We start from the raw sequence: 17,817 nt of genomic DNA, 5'->3' as shown, positions 1-17,817 counted from the left end.
CCTAAAGAACCCTTGTACCGACCCTCTCAAGGCGAATTTCACCCTCTCCAATTTAATGAACCCTGCCATATCGCTGATCCAGGATTCCACGCTTGGGGGCCTCGTATCTTTCCACTGAAGGAGAATCCTTCGCCGGGCTACCAGGGACGCAAAGGCCAGAATTCCGGCCTCTTTTGCCTCTTGCACTCCCGGCTCCTCTGCCACCCCAAATATTGCGAGCCCCCAGCCCGGTTTGACCCTGGATCCTACCACCCTCGACACCGTCCTCGCTACGCCCTTCCAAAATTCCTCCAGCGCTGGGCATGCCCAGAACATATGGGTGTGATTTGCTGGGCTCCCTGAGCACCTAACACACCTGTCCTCACCCCCAAAGAACCTGCTCATCCTTGTCCCGGTCATGTGTGCCCTGTGCAGCACCTTAAACTGTATGAGGCTGAGCCTCGCGCATGAAGAGGAAGAGTTCACCCTCCCTAGGGCATCTGCCCACGTCCCCTCTTCGATCTCCTCTCCCAACTCCTCCTCCCACTTACCTTTCAACTCCACCACCGAGGCCTCCTCCTCCTCCTGCATCACCTGGTAAGTTTCCGAGATATTCCCCACTCCCACCCACCCCCCCGAGAGCACCCTGTCCTGTACTGTGTGTGGCAGTAGCCGTGGGAATTCCATCACCTGCCGTCTGGCAAACGCCCTTCCCTGTAAGTACCTGAAGGTCTTCCCGGGGGGGGAGCCCGTACTTCTCCTCCAGCTCACCCAAGCTCGCGAACTTCCCGTCCACAAACAGGTCCCCCAACTTTCGTATGCCTGCCCTGTGCCACCCCGAAAACCCTCCACCTTTTCTTCCTGGGGCGAACCGGTGGTTCCCCCGTAATGGGGCACTGATAGATCTTTTAATGGTTGTAGTGTCTGTGTAATTGTCAGGAATCCTAAAATATATTGGCACCGTTTGGTGCCTGCCTCTTATCAGGGTGACATTCTCTCCGGATATCAAAACATACTCTTTTGTGAAGGTGTTATCGTAAGTGTCCAAAGGTATAGTTTGAGAAGGATTTGTATGTTTGTATATCTGTTCTCTTATTTTGAATACTTCTCGGTAGGGGGAGTTTGTCTCCAAGAATTTATGGTCTGTCAAAGAAGAGCCTCTAATTGTTTGATACTAATGAGTCCTAGGAAACAGCTTGGAGTCTCTCCCATCAGGTGGTAACCTCTATCTGACCTTTAGCTGGAGTGGTTTTATTCCATCTTGAATTAGAATGCAGTTTGTATTAATGCCATATTTTAAATCCGAATTCTGCGGTGAACGTGATATACATCACAACAGCTGTCTTCACATGTACAAATGTTCACATTCCCTGCATGTATATATGTTAATATTGGCCTATTCTTATAAATACGCTCACATATGTCATCCAAACATAAAAACAAAGGGGAGATGTCATGATATGCAGACACACACACACACATAATGATATACAGACAGGCACCTAATGAACACAGAGAACAGGATATGACCAATAAGCAGGCAGGACACTCAGGGGTGGGATCTGACTATAAAAGACACGAGGCACTCACACTCTGCCTCTTTCCACTGATGAACTTCTAGAGAGTCAGTCAAGGGTGTCGTTACAATCTCACACCTCCACCACGTGGCTAAGAGCTAGTCTGGTCAGAGTAACCACACTTAAGTTAGCAGAGAGTCAAACTCACAGAGAACTGTGCTAACTGTGCTATTAGTTCAATAAACCTAATTAAACTAACTTCAAGGTCTGGAGTATCTTTGTGATCTAAGCTGTATCCAGTTGCAGCCAGTGTTAGACCAATGTACCTCACACGACACTCCCGACCTGCACTGGCTGTATTCATGTGTTATATCTAAACCTCACCACTATTCTTAGAATTCTTAGGTTTCCCCTTTACGGAACAAAGGTCAAGAGATTCTAAATGGTGGACAGGGATTCACACTCCCCGACTCCTATGCAGACTTACTAATGAGTGCTATTCAGGTCAAACTAGTGTTTCAGGTTATTCCCCGGGATAACCGTATCTTCATAGAAGAATTTTATCTACTTACCACCTAGTAGCCTCGATCCTGGGTCCCGCGTTGCTAGGTAAGTAAAGTAGACTTTTGTAATAAACCACTGTTTCAAGTTTAAACTTTAAGCTATTTTATTTTTTCTTTTAAAAGATAAAATCACTGTCTTTACAGAAAAGTAAAAGGATCTTGGGGGCACGACCTATTCTGGCCCCCACAGGGGTACTGTGGGTACTGGAGCGGTTCACGCCGCTCCAGCGTCCTTACGCAGTGCCAAATGGGCGCCGCGCCAACCCGTGCATGTGCAGTTGGGCCGCTCCATCCTGCGCTTGCGCAGGGAACGTCTTACGTACGCCGGCCCCTCACCAACATGGCGCCGCTGTTCTGGGGCCGCGCGCGGAAGGAGGTAGGCCCGGGGGTGGGAGGAGAGGCCGGCCCGCCGATCGGTGGGTCCTGATCGCGTGCCAGACCCCATCGGAGGCCACCCCGGTGAAGGAGCCTCCCTCCCTCCCCCACAGGCCGCCCTCCCAGCGTTCCCGCAGAGCTCCCGCCGGCAGCGACCAGGGGTGGACGGCACCGGCGGGAACCTATCGTATCGTAGCGGCCGCTCGGCCCATTCGGCCGGAGAATCGCCGCTCGCCGGTTCTCCGAGCGGCCCGGTGCGAATCGCGCGCCGCTGGTTTCCGGGAGGTGGGAGAATCGTGTGCGAGGGTCGGGGTGGCGTGGCACAATTCGCGCGGCGCCCCGGCGATTCTCCCACCCGGCGTGGGGGTGGGGGGGGAAGGATAGCGCCCCTTGCTTCTGGATTCTCCTGGTCGGCTGATCAGACCTTCCTGGGCCCCCTCGACAATCTCTCCTTTATCTGTTGGTCTCCTCCCGGCTGTCCTACGGTTCTGCTCGGCTTTCATGTTCAGTCCTTCCCATGACCGAGATCACCCTGCAGGCTGAGAGTGAGTGAGAGTGCCTGGCTGGGTCGATCTGGGATATATAGCACCTTTAAAACAGCTTTGCTGATTACATGACATTATTCTACAGTATTTTCTTCTGCTCCTGATCGCAATACCCTTTCTGTCCATGTGATTCCACATCGAGTACTCGTAATATCATGAGAGGGCCTTCGTGTAAACCTGACCTTGGTCTGCCAGCTTACTGGCAGGGAGGTTTCCTGTTAATTATACTGGGGCATTCCAGCCTTTCACTCCCTTATCTTTTGAAAGTATTGTATTTTCTTGTATTCTTAAATGTTTCAAGTTATTCAAAATTAAGATTCTGACAATTCCAATAAATTGCTTGCTAAACTCATTAACTTCTATTAAAGGGTATAAAACTCAAATTCTCTTTTTATAACTTAAAACTTAACTTTTCTGAAACTTTCTCTGACTAAAGATATCTGGTTACAGCCTGAACTGCTTCCTGATCTCGAGGTCTGTGTGATAATGGCTGTCTGCCTTCTAAAGAACCTTTGTCTGCAGTTAACCCTTCGAACGCCTTCTGCTATTTCATTTTAGCATTTACTTTTATGGGATCCTTTCTGTTCCTTTGCTTTTTCTCACGTTCCTTGGGTTTTATCATCAGACCTTCATGTTTCAAATGACATCTTTGCATTTTCATTAACAGTGTGGATAAAATTGACCAATCAGCTCTCTGCATGCCGTGGCTTCAGTTTCGGTTTATCTCGGGTACAAACAGATTCTTATAACTGAAACTTCCTCAATCCGCACATCAGTCATTCCTCTCTCAGTTCTGGAATGAAAATTCCTGACAACATTCCTGACTTCCTGCAGCAGGATCTGGTTTTTATATCTGAACACTTCCCTAAACAGCACATCAGTCATTCTCCGCTGTCTCCAGGTTAACGCCTGTGAACATTCCTGACTTCCCGCTGCTGGGTCCTCTTGTCTAACAACAACTCCACCATACACGCGTGATGGGAAAGGGTTTGCATTTATATAGCACCTTTCACACTGTGAGACTTAGCTGCTGTGACTCTGACCATGTATTCAGCCTGTAATGCTGCACGTTCACAGACTTTGTTAGAAACACAAAAGGTATTTATTAATCAGAGAAACTGTAGAGAGGCCAGAAGTCCTCCCGGCTGCTCTAGAACTGCCCAATCGGCTGCCCCAGTCCCTACATGTCTTCTATTTGTCTTCTGCCTAAGAGAGGATTCCAGCCCCTGGGGTGATTACCCACTCTCAGTCCCAATTGGTCCCCTAAGCCAGATGACCCTCTTCTGCTGTGCCACCCTTAAAGGAACAATCACCACAAAACACTGATGTGTTGGGTAGGCTGGGTTGATGTGGACTGCACTTGATGCAGTGTAGCGAGAGACAGACCTCCAACACTTGATAAGCTGCAACACGATTTTATTTAACATCTAAACTATTATACATGTTCAACTGTGGGTTGACACTTTGCTAACTTGACTGGAGACCTGATACTAGCCTAACCAGACTTACTAGCTACCACATGGTGTTTGCACTGGCTAGCTCACAAACTCTGACTGTCTCAGAGGCTGGGTCCCGAGAGAGCGGGAAAACTGGTGCCCTCTGGCTTTATAGTGGTCATGTCCTGTCTGGTGATTGGCTGCTCTGTTCTGTGTGCTTGCTGGTCATCCTGTGTGTCAATCACTGCCTGTCTGCACTCCATTATATACATAGATGTATATTATGACAAACACCACACAGCCTCTTCAGTTTTAGCATCACTCTATCTGGATTAAAGCCCATTCCCCACCTCTGCTGTTACCTGTTTAGGACACACACTCCTAGAATGGTTAGAGCAAAGAAGGAGACCATTCAGCCCATCTTAGAATTATAGAATTTTTTTTTAGAATTATAGAATTTACAGTGCAGAAGGAGGCCATTCGGCCCATCGAGTCTGCACTGGCTCTTGGAAAGAGCACCCTACCCAAGGTCAACACCGCCACCCTATCCCCATAACCCAGTAACCCCACCCAACACTAAGGGCAATTTTGGACACTAAGGGCAATTTATCATGGCCAATCCACCTAACCCGCACATCTTTGGACTGTGGGAGGAAACCGGAGCACCCGGAGGAAACCCACGCACACACGGGGAGGATGTGCAGACTCCGCACAGACAGTGACCCAAGCCAGAATCGAACCTGGGACCCTGGAGCTGTGAAGCAATTGTGCTATCCACAAGGCTACCGTGCTGCCCATCTTGACTGTGCAAACTCTCTGCAAGAGCCATCCCGCCAATATGCTGTGGAAAGGCACAGGTGAATCTATCTTCCCCGCACTCTGATTTAGATTAGACTTAGATTAATTGTCATGTGTACCGAGGTACAGTGAAAAGTATTGTTCTGTGTACAGCCCAGACAGATCATTCCATACATGAAAAACATAGGACATACGATAAATACACGATGTAAATATATCGACACAGACATTGGGTGAAGCATACGGACTGTAGTACTACTCAGTAGAGAAGATGCGTAGAGTGATCAGTTCAGTTCATACGAGGGTCGTTCAGGACCCTGGTAACAATGGGGAAGAAGCTGTTTTTGAATCTGTTAATGCGCGTTCTCAGACTTTTGTATCTCCTGCCCGATGGAAGAGGTTGGAAGAGAGAATGAACAGGGTGGGAGGGGTCTTTGAATATGCCGCCCGCTTTCCCCAGGCAGCGGGAGGTGTAGATGGAGTCAATGGATGGGAGGCGTGATGGACTGGGCGGTGTTCACAACTCTCTGCAATTTCTTACGGTCTTGGGCTGACCAGTTGCCATACCAGTTTCCTGATGATGTATCAGTGCTGTTGTGCTTTCTTGGTCGTAGCGTTTACGTGGGTGGACAGGATTGTTGGTGATGTGCACACCTAGGAATTTGAAGCTGTCAACCATCTCAAGCACTGCATTATTAACACACACAGGGGCGTGGACGATATTTTGCTTCCTGAAATCAATGAGCAGCTCTTTAGTTTTGCTGACGTTGAAGGAGAGATTGTTGTCATTGCACCACTCCACTAGGTTCTCTATCTCCCTCCCGAACTATGACTTGTCATTGTTTGAGATGCGACCTACTATGGTCGTGTCATCAACAAACGTGGATGGATTTGGAGCTGTAATTTGCCACACAGTCGTATGTGTAGGGAGCATAGTCGGGGGCTAAGTGCGTAGCCTTGTGGAGCCTCGATATTGAGGACTATCGTGGAGGAGGTGTTGCTTGTTGTCGAGATGCTCCAGGGATGAGTGTAGGGCCAGGGAGATAGCGTCTGCTGTAGACCGGTTATGGCGGTAAGCGAATTGCAGTGGATCAAGGCAATCTGGAAGATTAGAGTTGATGTGTCTCATGACAAACCTCACAAAGCACTACATAATAATAATCTTTATTGTCACAAGTAGGCTTGCATTAACCCTGCAATGAAGTTAGCGAAAATCCCCTCGTCGACACATTCCGGCGCCTTTTCGGGTACACAGAGGGAGAATTCAGAATGTCCAATCCACCCAACAGCACATCTTTCGGGACTTGTGGGAGGAAACCGGAGCACCCGGAGGAAACCCACGCAGACATGGGGAGAACGTGCAGACTCCGCACAGACAGTGACCCAAGTGGGATTCGAACCCAGGTCCCTGGCGCTGTGAAGCAACAGTGCTAACCACTGTGCCACCATGCCGCCCATTCCTGGGAAGTGTCCTTGATTACGCTGTTGATGACCCCTTCCATCACTTCACTGATGATCAAGTAAGACTGATGGGGTGGTAATTAGTCGGGTTGTATTTGTCCTGCTTTTTGTGGACAGGACATCACTGCGTAGATGCCAGTGTTGTAGCTGTACTGGAACAGCTTAGCTAGGGGCACACCAAGTTCTGGAGCACAGGTCTTCAGTACTACTGCTAGAATATTGTCAGGGCCCAAAGCCTTTGCAGTATCAAGTGCCTTCAGCTGTTTCAGTGAATGGAATTTGCTGCAGACTGACACCTGTGATGCTGGGGACCTCTAGAGGAGACCGAGATGGATCATCCACTCGGCACTTCTGGCTGAAGATGTCTGCAAATGCTTCAATCTTTTCTTTTGCACTGATGAGCTGGACTCCTCCACCATTGAGGATGAGGATATTAGTGGAGCCTCCTCCTCCTGTGAGTTGTTTACTTGTCCACCACCACTCACTCCTGGATGTGGCAGGGCTGCAGAGCTTAAGAGTTGATCTGTTAGTTGTGGAATCGCTCAGCTCTGTCTATTACTTGCTGCTTATGCTGTTTGACACACAAGTAGTCCTGTGTTGCTTCAACAGTTTACCATCTCATTTTTAGGTCTGCCTGGTGCTGCTGCTAGCATGCCCTCCTGCACCCTTCACTGAACCAGGTTTGATTCCCTGCCTTGGTGATGGTGGAGCGGGGGATATGCTGGGCTATGAGGTTACAGATTGGACAACTCTCAACTGTATATCACTGAGCCGCCACTTCTGCTGGATCTGTCCTGTTGGTGGGACAGGACAGATCCAGGATGGTGATGGTGGTGTCTGGAACATTATCTGTAAGGCATGATTCCATGAGTATGAATATTGTAAGGGTCCTCCTGTTAATCCCTGTTTGTCCCTTGTTTTTACCTTAATTTCTGTTGTTCTGCTATTTCAATTTTTGTACATAGACCATTTAATGTGCCTATGCCTTTAAGATGGACTACACCTTTAATTCGAGTGGCTGGTAAACTGAGGACTGATTTAGGAAGGTTTCAAGGAGCCATTTATATTTCGGATCAGCAGATTCAAGGGAGATCAGTGCTGACATATTGTGATGGACTTGGCTGTCTTTCAGTGGACTTTCGAATTGCCAGGCCTTATCAATGCCTGCTGCGGATTGGTCAGGGCTGAATCTGGAATTTTCCTTCCGGTGTGTTTTTTTTAAACTTTTGTTTCGATGTCCGAAGCTGGAGGGTCACAGCCTAATCTCTCTATCATCTAATGGATCTCCACAGCCAGACTGAACTGCAAGGAAATCCAGTCCAGCCACCAGCTTAAGACATGGTCAGTTGTTTACAACCCTTTTCAAAGCATGTGTGGGGTACTCTGTTCTCATCTCAGTAAGGCTGTTGGTCATTCTGGTGGAATTGGAAACAAGTAAGAGTTGGACAGGCCTGAGGCGCTTCCTTTGAGTGAATGTCCAGTTTGCTAAAAGTTAAAGTGCCTCTCCAGAGGAAAACCTATTGTCTGGGAGTACTGACTGAATGATACTGCCAGGAGATCATCTCTCACCAAACACCAGTGTCATTGGATCCTCAAGCATCCTGTGAGGACAGCCTGTTGCAACGTCCTCAACAATGAAACAAGGACACTCGTCTTTCATTTAATTTTAATTCCTTTTATTTTACCCCTCTCCCCACCTCTGTCTGTGTCTGCCTTGTGTGTGTTTGGGTAGAGGGTGGGACAGTAAAAGGGGGGAGTAGTAACTGGCAGTTATTCAGTTATAATTATTGCATATTTCAACTTTCTTTCTGTTATAAATAAGCAGTTATTGTGTTCAACTTACAAACCTGGTAGCTATGACCTCTTGAGCAGTCAAAGGGCCAAAGATTCTGCAAATTGTATAGGGATTCTTGGTTAATTTACTTGTGTTGGGACTCCAGGGCTGGAATTGACTGCGCACTAGCCCAGAGTGGCGCAACACTATGTCAGCCGGAAGCTTGATCAGTCTATGAGACAGCTCTCCCAAGTTTAGCACAGGTCCCCAAGTGTTAGTAAGGAGAACTTCGACAGGGTTGAGTTTGCCGATGTCATTTCCATTGCCGAGGTTGATGCTGGGTGGTTCATCCGGTTTCACTTTGTTGCAGTTCATGCACCCGAGTGATTACAACTTGTTCTAACGACATTTACCCTGGGACAATTACAACCGGAATGGAGAATTCAGTCCAATTCTGGACCCCTCACTTTAGGAAGGACGTCGAGGATTCAGAGAGGGTACGGAGGGAGATTTTCTAGAATGTCCCCAGGGATTAGGGACTTCAGTGAATGTGGAGAGAGACTGCGAGAAGCTGGGATTGTTCTCCATAGAGCAGAGAAGGTTAAGGGGAGATTTAATCGAGGAGGCGTTCAAAATCAGGAAGGGTTTGGAGAGAGGCGATGAGGAGAAAGTGTTTCCCAGTTGGCAGGACAGTGGGTAACCAGAGGGGCCCAGATTGAAGAGAATCGGTCACAGAACCAGAGGGGTGGAGATCCTGTCTTATAAGATTCTCAGAGGTGATTACTTTGTCACATCTGGTCATCCATATCAATATCCATCCAAACCCCATCCAACTAGTTTGAAAGCTAGAAATCTGCATTAAAAATAGAATTCTCCACTGATGCTGCCAGACTTGCTGAGCATTTTCCAGCATTTTCTGTTTATATCCCACCCGATTGCTGTTGTTTGTGGATTTCCTGCTATAACCCAGAAACCCATCCCCGGGAGTCACCGTTCCTTCTTGTGAAACGTAAACTCTCCGTGTTAGTTTCTGCTCCCCCTATTTCCTGGTTTCTCCCTGCGTCCCAGTGTCCTGTTGCTTTATTGTGAGTTAATATTGTTCCGGACTCACCTTTCCAATTCCCCGCTCTGTCCTTCTGTCCATCCCTGTGGTGTACTGACCTTAGAACATAGAACATAGAACAATACAGCGCAGTACAGGCCCTTCGGCCCACGATGTTGCACCGAAACAAAAGCCATCTAACCTACACTATGCCATTATCATCCATATGTTTATCCAATAAACTTTTAAATGCCCTCAATGTTGGCGAGTTCACTACTGTAGCAGGTAGGGCATTCCACGGCCTCACTACTCTTTGCGTAAAGAACCTACCTCTGACCTAAGTCCTATATCTATTACCCCTCAGTTTAAAGTTATGTCCCCTCGTGCCAGCCATATCCATCCGCGGGAGAAGGCTCTCACTGTCCACCCTATCCAACCCCCTGATCATTTTGTATGCCTCTATTAAGTCTCCTCTTAACCTTCTTCTCTCCAACGAAAACAACCTCAAGTCCGTCAGCCTTTCCTCATAAGATTTTCCCTCCATACCAGGCAACATCCTGGTAAATCTCCTCTGCACCCGCTCCAAAGCCTCCACGTCCTTCCTATAATGCGGTGACCAGAACTGTACGCAATACTCCAAATGCGGCCGGACCAGAGTTCTGTACAGCTGCAACATGACCTCCCGACTCCGGAACTCAATCCCTCTACCAATAAAGGCCAACACTCCATAGGCCTTCTTCACAACCCTATCAACCTGGGTGGCAACTTTCAGGGATCTATGTACATGGACACCTAGATCCCTCTGCTCAGCCACACTTTCAAGAACTTTACCATTAGCCAAATATTCCGCATTCCTGTTATTCCTTCCAAAGTGAATCACCTCACACTTCTCTACATTAAACTCCATTTGCCACCTCTCAGCCCAGCTCTGCAGCTTATCTATATCCCTCTGTAACCTGCTACATCCTTCCACACTATCGACAACACCACCGACTTTAGTATCGTCTGCAAATTTACTCACCCACCCTTCTGCGCCTTCCTCTAGGTCATTGATAAAAATGACAAACAGCAACGGCCCCAGAACAGATCCTTGTGGTACTCCACTTGTGACTGTACTCCATTCTGAACATTTCCCATCAACCACCACCCTCTGTCTTCTTTCAGCTAGCCAATTTCTGATCCACATCTCTAAATCACCCTCAATCCCCAGCCTCCGTATTTTTTGCAATAGCCTACCGTGGGGAACCTTATCAAACGCTTTGCTGAAATCCATATACACCACATCAACTGCTCTACCCTCATCTACCTGTTCAGTCACCTTCTCAAAGAACTCAATAAGGTTTGTGAGGCATGACCTACCCTTCACAAAGCCATGCTGACTATCCCTGATCATATCATTCCTATCTAGATGATTATAAATCTTGTCCCTTATAATCCCCTCCAAGACTTTACCCACTACAGACGTGAGGCTCACCGGTCTATAGTTGCCGGGGTTGTCTCTGCTCCCCTTTTTGAACAAAGGGACCACATTTGCTGTCCTCCAGTCCTCTGGCACTATTCCTGTAGCCAATGATGACATAAAAATCAAAGCCAAAGGTCCAGCAATCTCTTCCCTGGCCTCCCATAGAATCCTAGGATAAATCCCATCAGGTCCCGGGGACTTATCTATTTTCAGCCTGTCCAGAATTGCCAACACCTCTTCCCTACGTACCTCAATGCCATCTATTCTATTAGCCTGGGGCTCAGCATTCTCCTCCACAACATTATCTTTTTCCTGAGTGAATACTGACAAAAAATATTCATTTAGTATCTCGCCTATCTCTTCAGACTCCACACACAATTTCCCATCCCTGTCCTTGACTGGTCCTACTCTTTCCCTAGTCATTCGCTTATTCCTGACATACCTATAGAAAGCTTTTGGGTTTTCCTTGATCCTTCCTGCCAAATACTTCTCATGTCCCCTCCTTGCTCGTCTTAGCTCTCTCTTTAGATCCTTCCTCGCTACCTTGTAACTATCCATCGCCCCAACCGAAACTTCACACTTCATCTTCACATAGGCCTCCTTCTTCCTCTTAACAAGAGATTCCACTTCCCTCGTAAACCACGGTTCCCTCGCTCGACGCCTTCCTCCCTGTCTGACCGGTACATACTTATCAAGAACACGCAGTAGCTGATCCTTGAACAAGCCCCACTTATCCAGTGTGCCCAACACTTGCAGCCTACTTCTCCACCTTATCCCCCCCAAGTCACGTCTAATGGCATCATAATTGCCCTTCCCCCAGCTATAACTCTTGCCCTGCGGTGTATACTTATCCCTTTCCATCATTAACGTAAACGTCACCGAATTGTGGTCACTGTCCCCAAAGTGCTCTCCTACCTCCAAATCCAACACCTGGCCTGGTTCATTACCCAAAACCAAATCCAACGTGGCCTCGCCTCTTGTTGGCCTGTCAACATATTGTTTCAGGAAACCCTCCTGCACACACTGTACAAAAAACGACCCATCTATTGTACTCGAACTATATCTTTTCCAGTCAATATTTGGAAAGTTAAAGTCTCCCATAATAACTACCCTGTTACTTTCGCTCATATCCAGAATCATCTTCGCCATCCTTTCCTCTACATCCCTAGAACTATTAGGAGGCCTATAAAAAACTCCCAACAGGGTGACCTCTCCTTTCCTGTTTCTAACTTCAGCCAATACTACCTCGGAAGAAGAGTCCCCATCTAGCATCCTCTCCGCCACCGTAATACTGCTCTTGACTAGCAGCGCCACACCTCCCCCTCTTTTGCCTCCTTCTCTGAGCTTACTAAAACACCTAAACCCCGGAACCTGCAACACCCATTCCTGTCCCTGCTCTATCCATGTCTCCGAAATGGCCACAACATCGAAGTCCCAGGTACCAACCCACGCTGCCAGTTCCCCTACCTTGTTTCGTATACTCCTGGCATTGAAGTAGACACACTTCAAACCACCTACCTGAACGCTGGCCCCCTCCTGCGACGTCAAATCTGTGCTCCTGACCTCTATACTCTCATTCTCCCTTACCCTAAAACTACAATCCAGGTTCCCATGCCCCTGCTGCATTAGTTTAAACCCCCCCAAAGAGCACTAACAAATCTCCCCCCCAGGATATTTGTGCCCCTCAGGTTCAGATGTAGACCATCCTGTCTGTAGAGGTCCCACCTTCCCCAGAAAGAGCCCCATTTATCCAGAAATCTGAATCCCTCCCGCCTGCACCATCCCTGTAGCCACGTGTTTAAATGCTCTCTCTCCCTATTCCTCATCTCACTATCACGTGGCACGGGCAACAACCCAGAGATAACAACTCTGTTTGTTCTAGTTCTGAGCTTCCATCCTAGCTCCCTGAAAGCCTGCCTGACATCCTTGTCCCCTTTCCTACCTATGTCGTTGGTGCCAATGTGGACCACGACTTGGGGCTGCTCCCCCTCCCCCCTAAGGACCCGGAAAACACGATCCGAGACATCACGTACCCTTGCACCTGGGAGGCAACATACCAAACGTGAGTCTCTCACGCTCCCACAAAATCTCCTATCTGTGCCCCTGACTATAGAGTCCCCAATTACTAATGCTCTGCTCCTCTCCCCCCTTCCCTTCTGAGCAACAGGGACAGACTCCGTGCCAGAGGCCCGTACCCCATGGCTTACCCCTGGTAAGTCGTCCCCCCCACAAGTATCCAAAGCGGTATACTTGTTTCTCAGGGGAACGACCGCAGGGGATCCCTGCACTGACTGTTTTTTCCCAGTCCCTCTTACAGTTACCCACCTATCTCCAATCTTTGGTGTAACTAATTCCCTGAAGCTGCTATCTATGACCCCTTCTGCCTCCCGAATGATCCGAAGTTCTTCCAACTCCAGCTCCAGTTCCCTAACTCGGTCTTGGAGGAGCTGGAGATGGCAGCACTTCCTGCAGGTAAAATCAGCAGGGACACTAACTGCATCCCTCACCTCAAACATCCTGCAGGAGGAACATTGTACTCCCTTCCCTGCCATTCCTCTAACTTTCTACCAAGATCTGGCTAACAACTAAATTAAATTTTTATAAAAAATAATAATAATATAATAAAAATATGGTACTTACCTCAGACCAATGGGTTTTATTATTAGGTTAGAGGAGGAGGGCGGGTGGGAGACACTACAAGTGTAGTGTCTCGGGTTTCCTCTCCACCAGAATTTATTGGTGAGGGTCTTCCCAGACGTCCGCGGGTCGACTTCCTGATCCCGCCTAAAAAACTAATTTAAAGAAAAGAGAAAAAGTCTCAGCTCCTGCTGAAACTTACTCACCACTCACCAGCTGCTCTCACGCCGCCGAAATCGACTGGCCTGCCCCTGCAAAGAGAAGTGCTTTTAAAGGTTGACTTACCTCCCAGCACCCTCCTTCCGCAATGCTCCCGCTGAAACTGACTAACCAGCTGCTCTCACGCCGCCGAAATCGACTGGCCTGCCCCTGCAAAGAGAAGTGCTTTTAAAGGTTGACTTACCTCCCAGCACCCTCCTTCCGCAATGCTCCCGCTGAAACTGACTAACCAGCTGCTCTCACGCCGCCGAAATCGACTGGCCTGCCCCTGCAAAGAGAAGTGCTTTTAAAGGTTGACTTACCTCCCAGCACCCTCCTTCCGCAATGCTCCCGCTGAAACTGACTAACCAGCTGCTCTCACGCCGCCGAAATCGACTGGCCTGCCCCTGCAAAGAGAAGTGCTTTTAAAGGTTGACTTACCTCCCAGCACCCTCCTTCCGCAATGCTCCCGCTGAAACTGACTAACCAGCTGCTCTCACGCCGCCGAAATCGACTGGCCTGCCCCTGCAAAGAGAAGTGCTTTTAAAGGTTGACTTACCTCCCAGCACCCTCCTTCCGCAATGCTCCCGCTGAAACTGACTAACCAGCTGCTCTCACGCCGCCGAAATCGACTGGCCTGCCCCTGCAAAGAGAAGTGCTTTTAAAGGTTGACTTACCTCCCAGCACCCTCCTTCCGCAATGCTCCCGCTGAAACTGGCTAACCAGCTGCTCTCACGCCGCCAAAATCGACTGGCCTGCCCCTGCAAAGAGAAGTGCTTTTAAAGGTTGACTTACCTCCCAGCACCCTCCTTCCGCAATGCTCCCGCTGAAACTGACTAACCAGCTGCTCTCACGCCGCCGAAATCGACTGGCCTGCCCCTGCAAAGAGAAGTGCTTTTAAAGGTTGACTTACCTCCCAGCACCCTCCTTCCGCAATGCTCCCGCTGAAACTGACTAACCAGCTGCTCTCACGCCGCCGAAATCGACATGGATAGAATCCCAGAGAAATGGTTCAACTTCAGAAACTCTCCGACTGGGGCAGATCGGGAGAAATCATCTTTATTGCAAAGTAATTATTGAGAGATGTGTTGGAACAGAGTTTTTGCACATTTTCCACAGTAACCTCAACAGTGACAGGAGCAATACAAACTGCAGAGAGAGCCAGGGAAACAACAGCAACACCGCAAGCAGCCATTGACAGACTGTGAGCCACAGCGCAGGGATTTGGCGATCTGTGGAAAGAGATTGTATCAGTTAGAGAGACCGAAACAGACAGCGCAGTGAAGATGATTTCAGAGACTCTGGGACCCAGCGAAGGATAATCTCCCGAGTCATTGAGTACATGGACCCTAGTGACCTTCCCGGTCTGCCTCTTCCAGCTCACATGTCACCACTCTCCATTCCCATTCTCTGGAATAACCAGGGAATTCTAACCTCACCCCATTTCCCCAGTCAGGTTCCTCAATTCCCTCCTGATTAAACTGATAGAATTCTGCCATTCACCCCACCGCACCCCCCACTGCGCTCGCCCACTCCTCTCACCTGCTTCTTTCAATATGTTTCAGACTCTTGGATGGGCAGCTGCTGACTCGAAGACGAAAGGAAGACCAGATTCCCGCCAATCTATAATTCCCTGTGGATTTTGGGATGTTCTCACCTGATGTGATACGATTGCACCATATTGAATGTCACGGACAGAGTGTTCACAACACGGTCTAATCCCAACACCAGCTCCCTCGCCACAAACCCTTTCATATCCCAGCCAGACTGATGCTGTGGAAATTCTCCGGATTGGTGATCAGTATTGGAGACTAAAGGAAGCTGTCACATTCCCTTCATTACAAACAGTTAGTACACATCAAAACAGCGCCATTAACTGAACCGCTGGGGACTGGGAGGTTATGAAAGGCACTCGAGAAATATCGGCCTGTCTTTAATGGAGATCATTTATTCACATTCTTCAATGAATAATTACAAAGAATGTTGATTTAAAAGGGAACATGGAGTTTATGAAGCAACTTAATGGCGGCGCAATGGTTAGCACCGATGCCTCACGGCGCTGAGGACCCAGGTTGGATCCCGGCCCCGGGTCACTCTCCGTGTGGAGTTTGCACATTCTCCCCATGTCCGTGTAGTCTCACCCCCACAACCCAAAGATGTGCAGGATACGTGGATTGGCCACGCTAAATTGCCTCTTAATTGGAAAATAAAATTGGGTACTCTAAATTTTTAAAAACAAAATGAAGCAACTTAATACATACGGTTAATCATCAGTCAGTGCTTCTGTCAACGTTCAAGAGGACAACCTAAGTTTGCCGCATCGCAGAAGTTCTAATGGCCGCGATAGCACCAACAATACCAACAGCAACAGCAGCAACACCAACAGCATCAGCGGCAGCAACAGCATTTTCTGCCTGTGAGAAGAGATTGTATCAGTCAGAGAGACAGAAACAGACAGCACAGTGAAGATGTTTTCAGAGACTCTGGGACCCAGCGATAGATAATCTCCCGAGTCACTGAGGTATGGCCCCTAGTGACCTTCCCAGTCTGCCTCTTCCAGTTCAGATGTCATCGCTCTCCATTCCCATTCTCTGGAATAACCAGGGATTGGAGCCCCAGCCACCATGGCCCACCATTCCTCACATCAACCTTTTCATGGAATCTCTACAGTGCAGAAGGAAGCCATTCAGCCCATCGAGTCTGCACTGACCCTCTGAAAGAGCACCCTACCTAGGCCCAGCCCCCCATAACCCGGTAACCCCACATAACCATTGGGCACTAAGGGGCAATTGATCATGGCCGATCCAACCTAACCTGTGGGAGAAAACTGGAGGAGCCGGAGGAAACTCACGCAGACACGGGGAGAACGTGCAAACTCCACAGAGTAACCCAAGGTTGGAATTGAACCCGGGTCCCTGGCGCCACGAGGCAGTAGTGCTAACCACTTTCTCCAACAACACATCCATTCATACAAACACAAATAAGCTATTGTGCATTCCCTTAGTGCCTGTCTGCTGGGTATTCTTGTGAGACAAGTTGAGGTCTGTTGTCACTTACCAGTTGTTCAGGGAATCCAAAACGATTACACACTTCTAACTTCTCGATAGTCTTCTCTGATGAATTAGATTTCATCACGGTGACCTCTGGCCACTTGGTGTGAGCATCAAGAACATGTGTCCTTCAAAAGGTCCTGCAAATTCCACATTCACTCATTGCCAAGCCTCTTCAGGCCATTCCCATGGATGCAGCGTTGCTAAGGGTGGCAGTTTTCTTATCTTTGCACAAGAGGAACATATTCCAGCTTTCTCTTTAATTTCTGCTTCCAGTCCAGACCGCCAGAAATAACGCCTCGCTCTTTCCTTCATACGTAAAACTGTGCAATGGCCCTCATGTAGCTTCTCTAACACTCACTTTCTCAATGGTGGTGGAATGATCACTCTGAGCCCCCACAGCGGACATCCTGATGGTACTGACAGCTCTATTTCCTGGGGGAGGAGGGTTTCAGGTTAGGCGCTAGTTTTAAAGTCTTCCCTCGTAATACCATATCCATCATGTCTGGGAGTATCGGATCGCTCCGAGTGTATTTCCTCACTTGTCTAGAAGTGACTGGTGTATTGTCTCCTTGTTCAAAGTAGAAAATGTTCCTATTTGAGTAGTCTGACAAACTACCTGGTGCTAATCTTGAAAGTCCATCCGTGTTCCTATGTAGACTTGATTGTCGATACTTCATGGTATAAGTGTGCAGACAAAAGCAGTGCCCATCTCTGCATTCTACTTGCTGCAAGTGACAGATCCCGTGTGTGGCCAAAAAATGTTTGTTAATGGGCGATGGTCTGGCAGCAAGTTAAACGTTCTCCCATATAGGAACTGAAGGAATTTCTTTACTCTAAAGGTGATCTCTAAAGCTTCCTTTTCAATCTGGGCATAGTTCCTTTCAGCTTCTCTCAATGTTCGAGACCCAAAAGCAATGGGCCTTTCTTCACTCAGCAGCATGATGTGGGCGAGCACGGCCCCTACACTGTAAGGGGAC

General features: G+C 48.4%; 1 long non-coding RNA gene across 1 annotated transcript; it reads right to left on the bottom strand.

The window, feature by feature from the left end:
* Positions 1 to 14,830: 14,830 nt before the first annotated feature.
* On the bottom strand, positions 14,831 to 16,111 carry LOC140400085 (uncharacterized). The gene is made up of 2 exons (XR_011938043.1): positions 16,049 to 16,111; positions 14,831 to 15,019 (listed from the first exon to the last, which is right to left on the bottom strand). It is a non-coding gene; the product is annotated as an uncharacterized lncRNA (long non-coding RNA).
* Between the last annotated feature and the right edge of the window lie 1,706 nt (positions 16,112 to 17,817).

This window comes from Scyliorhinus torazame, chromosome 24 (assembly GCF_047496885.1).
Source record: "Scyliorhinus torazame isolate Kashiwa2021f chromosome 24, sScyTor2.1, whole genome shotgun sequence".
Classification (NCBI taxonomy): domain Eukaryota; kingdom Metazoa; phylum Chordata; class Chondrichthyes; order Carcharhiniformes; family Scyliorhinidae; genus Scyliorhinus; species Scyliorhinus torazame.
The sequence above is the reverse complement of the archived record's forward strand: the minus strand, read 5'-3'. Positions and strand labels throughout refer to the sequence as shown.